The sequence below is a fragment of the Eleutherodactylus coqui genome, chromosome 4 (assembly GCF_035609145.1).
Source record: "Eleutherodactylus coqui strain aEleCoq1 chromosome 4, aEleCoq1.hap1, whole genome shotgun sequence".
In the NCBI taxonomy this organism is placed as follows: Eukaryota; Metazoa; Chordata; class Amphibia; order Anura; family Eleutherodactylidae; genus Eleutherodactylus; species Eleutherodactylus coqui.
Window position 1 is genome coordinate 134,465,256 of NC_089840.1, and position 8,144 is coordinate 134,473,399.

Genomic DNA, 8,144 nt, shown 5'->3' on the forward strand with positions numbered 1-8,144 from the left:
TATTTTCTCATGCTCTCAAAAGTCAATTTATTGGGGTGTGGCTTGGAGAGGCACCGAGACGGCAGCAATTCCTTAGGCTCCGCTCGGATCCAGGCACTTTCAGCGATCCACAGCATAATTGGAGGCGGAAAATCGCTATAAACAGCAGAGACATCACCAGGAGGACATGTCAGCAAGAAGAAGAGGTCTGAAACCGGCACCGGCAAAGCTGGAGACCTTCTTTGCGGCGCGCGGTCCGTCCCCAGCAATGGCTGCTCAGGGGAGCGCGCCGGAAGCTCGCAAAGACCGGGAGCGGGAGACTGAAAGCCGAATGTCACTGAAAGAGACAGCGGCTAAAAAAAGATCAGGAAGCCCTGCCGAGACGTCCGGAGACTCCCAGCTCCACACGACTCCTCCGACTAACCAGAAAGAAAGGTCAGTGAATGGGGGGAAGAGCGCTAATAAGGGGTCCCCTGCATCTAAGATGGCGCTGAGCACGCTGTCAGGCACAATAAGCTCCCCCGCAAGTAGCCCAAACAATCAGGGACAGAAAAGGTCTCAGTCTGCAGGCATTGATACCGGGACTGTTAGCCCCCATGAGACAGCGGAGGTTAGTGTAATGGAAAGTTATGCTGCAACGGCCACAGATCCTCTGTTAATCACAGATATACCAAAAGACCCAGAGGTCAGGGCAGTGAACGAGGAGAGGAACACGGCCAACACCCTGCTAACATCCAAAATGGCGCCGACCGCGCTGCCCCGTCCAGCAAAATCCCCCACATGCAGCCCAGAGAAACAGAGGCAGAAGATGTCCCAGGATGCAAAAAACGATTCAGAATCTGAGCTTCCTTATGAGAGGGACGATGATAATGACTTAAACAATCTCACTGCATCAAATAAGCCGGTGACCGAGCTGTATATAAAAGAGATAATGCTGGCACTTAGAAACAGTATACAAGCGGACATATCTACGCTAACATCCACAGTAAACTCCTCCATCCGGGACATTAACAAAAAAATAGAGAAACACGAGAAAAAACTGGAGGAAGTGGTGGGTTCGCACAACTCATTGATAGACTCCCATTACGAACTAGAGGAAAAAGTCAATAAATTACAACTCAAACTATCCGACTTAGAAGATAGAAATCGACGTAACAACGTCAAAATAAGAGGGATACCGGAAAATGTTCCTAATGCAGAAATCATGAATTATATCAAGCGATTTATGCAGAACTTGCTCCCTAACATACCATTGACAGAATTCAAGATAGACAGAGCACACAGGCTGCCGCGTCCAAAGTTTCTTAAAGAGGAATACCCCAGAGACGTGATAGCGCGAATTCATTACTATACCACAAAGGAAGCGCTAATGCACGCGACAAGAACACGACAACCTCTGCCAAATCCATACGCTGACCTGCGAATATTTGCCGACTTATCGCAATCCACTCTGGAAGCAAGGAGAGGTTTCGCAGCAATTACCGCCTCCCTAAGGAAAGCTAACATCCAATACAAATGGGGATTTCCTACGAAAATTATCGCCACAAGGGATGGGAGAATACACGTCCTCCACGACCCTAAAGCTGCGGAAGAAATATTAACCTCCTGGGGAATTACACCGCAAGCTCCAACCTACGCAAATGCTAACACAGATAAAGACAGACGCCAACAAAGCGCCAGCCGAAGGTCTCCACCCCCGAAATGACCAGAAAACCCCGTCTCCAATTGGATACAAAACACCGTCTTATGAAGTGCCTGCTCGAGATAGCTGAACATTTCTCCCCCACCGAAAAATGCAAGTTCTAACTTGCCGTGTATTTGTTAGTCCTATCCCCAGCAACTGGACTCTCACGCCAGTCACCTCTTCTCGTGATGGCAACATACACAAAGAGGACTTTGTTTGGTTCCCTTTCCTTTGTTACTTTGTTTCCACAGGCACTCAAGCATCACAAGCTCTCCCAGGTCTCCATCTTCGCCGCCTTCAACCATCCGTATGGCGGTGAAAATACTATCGATCAACGCTAACGGACTGAATTCACCATTCAAGAGACGGTCTGCATGGAAAGAGGCAACTATGCAAAATGTTGATATTCTGTGTATTCAGGAAACACATTTATTGGAAGTAGATAAAGATAGAATATCCCACAGATTGTTCCCGCAAACTATATTTGCCTGTGCTCCTAGGAAACAAGCGGGGGTAATGGTAGCATTTCGTGACAGAACTCCATTCACAACCAACAAACAGATAAGCGACCCGAAGGGACGCTACTTAATTTTAGTGGGGTCTCTTAACAACACAAAAATCACTATAGTCAACACATATGTAACAAACAAAAAACAAATTAATTTTCTCAACAAACTAAAGAAAAAAATCAACCAGGTAGCAGAGGGCCCAATAATGATCAACGGGGATTTCAATCTGGTCCCCGATAGAGATTTGGACACTACAAACACAAACCTCAAAAGAAACGCCACCCTAGGGGATTGGCTTTACAGGAATGCGTTCTATGACACATTTCGATGCTCCAACGCCTCTGCAAGGGAATTCTCACACTACTCGAATAGACATAGGTCTTTCTCACGCATAGACTTGTGTCTAGTTGAGAGGAGACTCTTGGCATCACTACAAAAAGCAGAGATTGGGACGGCCTCCTGGTCTGACCACGCCCCTATTATAACAACATTGAGTGTGGGAGGCCTTGAAACACCGACTAAATCTTGGCGTAATAATACTTACTTAATGAACATTCCTAGATATAGGGAAAAAATTCAAGAAGCACTAATAGAATACTTTAAATTCAACGCTATCCCACAAACAGACCCAGTAATGGTGTGGGCCGCCCACAAAGCATTTATGAGAGGCATCTTGATTAAAATGGGCTCCAAATATAAAAAAGAAAAAACCAAAAAAGTAGATGAAATTCTAATCCAAATACAACAAAAAGAATCCCTACTAAAAAACTCTCCAGACCAAAACATACACGCCGAATTACATAAATTGAGACTGGCCTTACGGAAAACATTACTGGGGGATTTCGATAGGGAAATTACTGCTCAACGAGCGGATAGCTACTCAGCAATCAATAGGCCATTCAAATGGATGGCAAATCTGGTCAAAAGAAAAACAGTAAAAGCAAAAATTCCATATATTTGGAATTTTCAGGATAAAAAACAAAAGCTATCAAACCCCCAACACATTGCAGACAACTTCTGCTCCTTCTACAGTAAACTTTACAATCTGAATAATGACCCCCACCCTACACAACCAGATAAGGCGTCAATAAAAGCATTCTTACAAAGAGCCACCCTGCCGAGGCTTACTCCCCTGCAAATGAACCTTTTAGATGCTCCATTCTCAACAGCGGAGATAATCGACACCATAGCAACCCTAAAAAACCAAAAAGCCCCTGGACCGGATGGATATTCAGCAGAATACTACAAAAACTTCCTACCCTACTTATCTACCCACATCACCAATGCATTTAACGCGATTAAAGCAAAAGGCCAATTTCCACAAGAGATGCTGCAGGCTACAATTGTAGTCCTGCCAAAACCGGGAAAGGATCCAAACACACCAACCAACTTCCGTTCCATCTCATTACTTAACTCTGATGTTAAGATCTACGCCAAGACACTGGCCCGCAGAATGATAGATATACTCCCAGACTTAATACACTCCGACCAACTGGGGTTTGTGAAAGGGAGACAGGCCTCGGACGGCACTCGGAAAATCCTGAACCTGATACACTCAGTGGAAACATCCAAATTACCATCAATAATGCTAGCCCTGGACGCCGAAAAGGCATTTGATAGGGTCCACTGGGAGTATATCTTCGAGACAATGAGAAAGTTTGGCTTCGGGGAGGCTACGATAGGTGCCGTCCGGGCCCTGTATGCGGCCCCTACGGCTACTGTTTTGGTGGATGGTACCCTGTCTGTGCCGCTATCAATTTCGAATGGCACAAGACAGGGTTGTCCATTATCTCCTATTCTGTACGTGTTGGCTATAGAGCCACTAGCAGAACTAATCCGTGCCTCCCCTGAAATAAAAGGAATCCCAATAAAACATAGACAATACAAAATAGGTCTATTTGCAGACGACGTCATTCTGACGCTGACACGCCCTTTAGAATCACTGAGAGAGGCCTGCAACATAATTAATCAATTTAGCAATATTTCTTTATACAAGCTAAACGTAGATAAGTCCCTTGTTCTTGGAATGGGAACCTCTGTAAATCTAGAAAAAGCAATAAGGGCGGAATTTCCCTTCAAGTGGAAAAAGAATGGCATACCTTATTTGGGAATAACATTGACACCATCTCTTAAAAACATAGAACAAGAGAATTTTCCAAAACTATTTAACTCAATTCAGCAGGAAATAGATCACCTTTCAAGCTTAAAACTGTCATGGATGGGTAAGATAACATCATATAAAATGAAAATTCTCCCAATAGTCCTGTATCACTTCAGGGCCCTACCGCTACCTATCACTAGACAAACAGTAAATAAATTTCAAAAACAACTAAACAACTTCATATGGAGCGAAAAGAAACCACGTCTAGCCCTATCAATATTGGCGCTTCACAGGAAAAATGGAGGAGTGGGGGTACCCAACCTAAAGGCATATTATGAAGCCAACATATTAAATCAATCTAGACAATTAATTATGTCCAATAATACAGTGGGATGGCCAAATATAGAAAAAAGCTTTATAAGCGATCTACCTGGTCGGGCACTGATACTGGCTGCTGCAGTAGACAGTTTGACATTTCCAAACAGCATAGACACTCAACTCAAACACACCCCCCCTACATTACGGGCTGCGGTTCATACATGGAAGGAACTCACAAAAAAAACAAGCACAGGCGACAAAATGGAGCAACCCCTCATACCTATTGAGGCACTTAATCTTTTCTTACCAAACTGCGACATGAAAACATGGAGCGGCAAAGGAGTTAGATACGTAAATGACTTGATTCGCAAGGGACGAATCAAAAACTTCACAGAAATAAGTTCCATGTATGACCTGCAACAGAATGAAAAATTCACATATCTTCGAATATGCTCTCTCCTAAAAGAAAAACCAATACACAAAGTAAGGATCCCGGAAACAATCATAAAGAAAGTCTGTATAGAACCGCCCATACATAAATCTGAGGCAAGAACTTACTACGACATACTAACCAACAATAAAACAATGTCAAAAAAATCATATATGTCGAGCTGGGATATTGAACTCAGGGAGAAAATGCCTCTGGATCAATGGTCCACTCCAAATACATTAATGTCGAAATCCACTATGGGACTTAACATTATGGAAGTCCAGACTAAAATTAATTTAAGATGGTACTTTACTCCTTCACTCTTATACAATAGATCGAACCTGGGAGACGGCCTGTGTTGGAGAGGTTGCGGCCAAAAAGGCACATTAACACACATTTTCTGGTCGTGTCCATCTTTGAAAAGGTACTGGGAAAGTATAACCAATTTTCTGCATAGCATTTTGAAATGTCACATACCCAATAAGGCCAAAATATTCATGTTGCTGATGGACCTAGAACAGTTTCCTAAGCAAACAAGATACCTATTGGCCCACTCCCTAATGACTGCCAAATCCATTGTTGCAAGACACTGGAAAAACCCCTTATCGCCAGAGTTCGAAGAATTTAAGAGCCGCATGGACGAACAATACATATTTGAAAAATGGTTGGCGTATAGAAATAAAAACACCAAAAAATTCAATGAAACTTGGGATATATGGAGACAAACCTCGTGAAGCAAATAATAATAAGAGATGGATGATTAGATGCGGGTAGCCTAGTTGTGGAACTGTTCTAATGTTGTTAGCCTTGTTTCTCCTTCTAAATACATGCGCATTACAAGTTGTTGTAGAACTGTATAAGATACGCTAAGTGAAAAATACAGAGTAAAGCATATGAGCGTAGATTAACCCTAATATAATAAAGATGAACAAAACCCTTGCCATTCAACAACCTGATTAGCACAAAGCGCATACTATTTCATTTTCATGTTGTGTTTGCAGTGTGTAGATAAGTTGCAGAATGTTGATGGTATCCATATCAACCAAATTATTACAAATAGCACAGTTTATATTTGACAGAATACATAAGCTGATTATGCACCAGATTATCACACTGTTATGTATCAATGACTTGTTTGTTTGTCAAAATCAATAAAAAAATTCAATGTTAAAAAAAAAAAAAAAAAAAGTCAATTTATTTTTATAATCTATAGTAATTTATCCTATTATAAATGTAATATGCTACTGTAGAAATGTTCAGTCTAGATATGCCACCGTGTGCATGAAATCGTGTGTATGGTGTGCCTGATTTATGTGTATGACTAGAGGTCTCTTGTGTTCCCCATTTCGCATCTCAGTGTTAGCAGCCCGTTTAGTCTGTCCCAGTGGGCGGGGCCTTCTTTTCACCTTTCCTCAATCACGGACAGCGGCAGTGACTTAAACTACTGACTGTGCCATTGATTTCTACTTGCTTCAGGTATAGTGATGGTCATTCCGCTCATCTCTTGTCACTTTTTCCTGCCAGTTGCCCTTTCTAATTTATGTGGTGGTCACAGTGTGTTTCATCTTCAATAGAGAAAGTGATGGTCATTCCACTTATCTCAGTTCTTTAGTCTTTGGAGAGAAGAGTCATGAATGTGCTCCATAGCAATACTAGTGTCCCTGAATTCTGTTCAGCCTAGTAGAATTTCTAAATGTACTTGCAAGTCATATTCCTTAAATGCTGTCATAAACAAAAAGCCATACACAGAAATTACACTTCTTGTAGTCTCAGTACACCTGGAGTGGGTTGATCCTTCACATAGGTAACCAGGGGTAAGAGATGTGTTTATAGGTTTAGCCTTGCACACTCCATGATTGCGCAGAGGCCTCTCAGGTGAATTGGAAGTCACACACTGAAGATGACTCGACACCAGATTCATACACTCTGTATAGGAGGCACGGGGGTCGTCTTATTTTTAAGTAGGGGGAACTGTATTGACCCAGTACATGCTTTCCTGGCCCCCTCCATAATGTTATACATGTATGTTTTATGTAGATGCTCTGTGCAAAACTGTCTTGTCATTCTGTTATGTGTATTGCACAGCTGCAGCAAGTGAGAGGTTAATGTCTGCAAAGTGTGAGCTGACTGTCTGGTAAATGTAACAATTCTATCCTGTCACATGGTATGAGTGAGCATCTATTAATGTGAGTGATTGAGAGCAGGAAAGGAGTTCCATGTCTTCTGGAATCATAGTCAGGAGGTCCAGCTGCATGGGGGCACCCTCAGCCTTTATGTACTGAAGCATGGAAGAGGAGGATAAATTTCCTGAGCGCAAGGATCAGCATGAGCAGTAACTGAGCCCCAGAGAGAGAGAGAGAAAGTGAGCCAGCCTTAAAGGGGTTGTCCCGAGCCAAAACCGCAAAATTTTAAATCTGCACATTCCCCCAGTCACCCCCCGGCATAAAGCAGCCCTTTAAACCGTTTAAAAACCGCTTCCTACTTACTGTTGAGATGAAATAATAACTTATAAAGTTCAGCAGCTAAGATGGCGCCTGTGTTGTCCCGTCCCACGGTGCATCGTGCTTCCAGGAGGCCTTCATGCGCTCCAGCAGCAGCGGCGTTCTGGCTCTGCCCCCTTGTACGCGTCATCACGTAGCTCCGCCCCCGTCACATGTGCCGATTCCAGCCAATCAGGAGGCTGGAATCGGCACATGTGACGGGGGCGGAGCTACGCGATGACGCGTACAAGAGGGCGGAGCCAGAATGCCGGCTCGTGCCGGAGCGAAGAGATGGCAAAAGACTAGAGATGAGCGAACGTACTCGTCCGAGCTTGATATTCGTGCGAATATTAGGGTGTTCGGGATGCTCGTTACTCTTAACGAGTACCACGCGATGTTCGGGTTACTTTCACTTTCATCTCTGAGACGTTAGCGCGCTTTTCTGGCCAATTGAAAGACAGGGAAGGCATTACAACTTCCCCCTGTGACGTTCAAGCCCTATACCACCCCCCTGCTGTGAGTGGCTGGGGAGATCAGATGTCACCCGAGTATAAAAGTCGGCCCCTCCCGCGGCTTGCCTCAGATGCCTTGTGAGTTAGCTGAGGGACAGTGCTGCTGGTGCCGGAGCTGCTGTAGGGAGAGT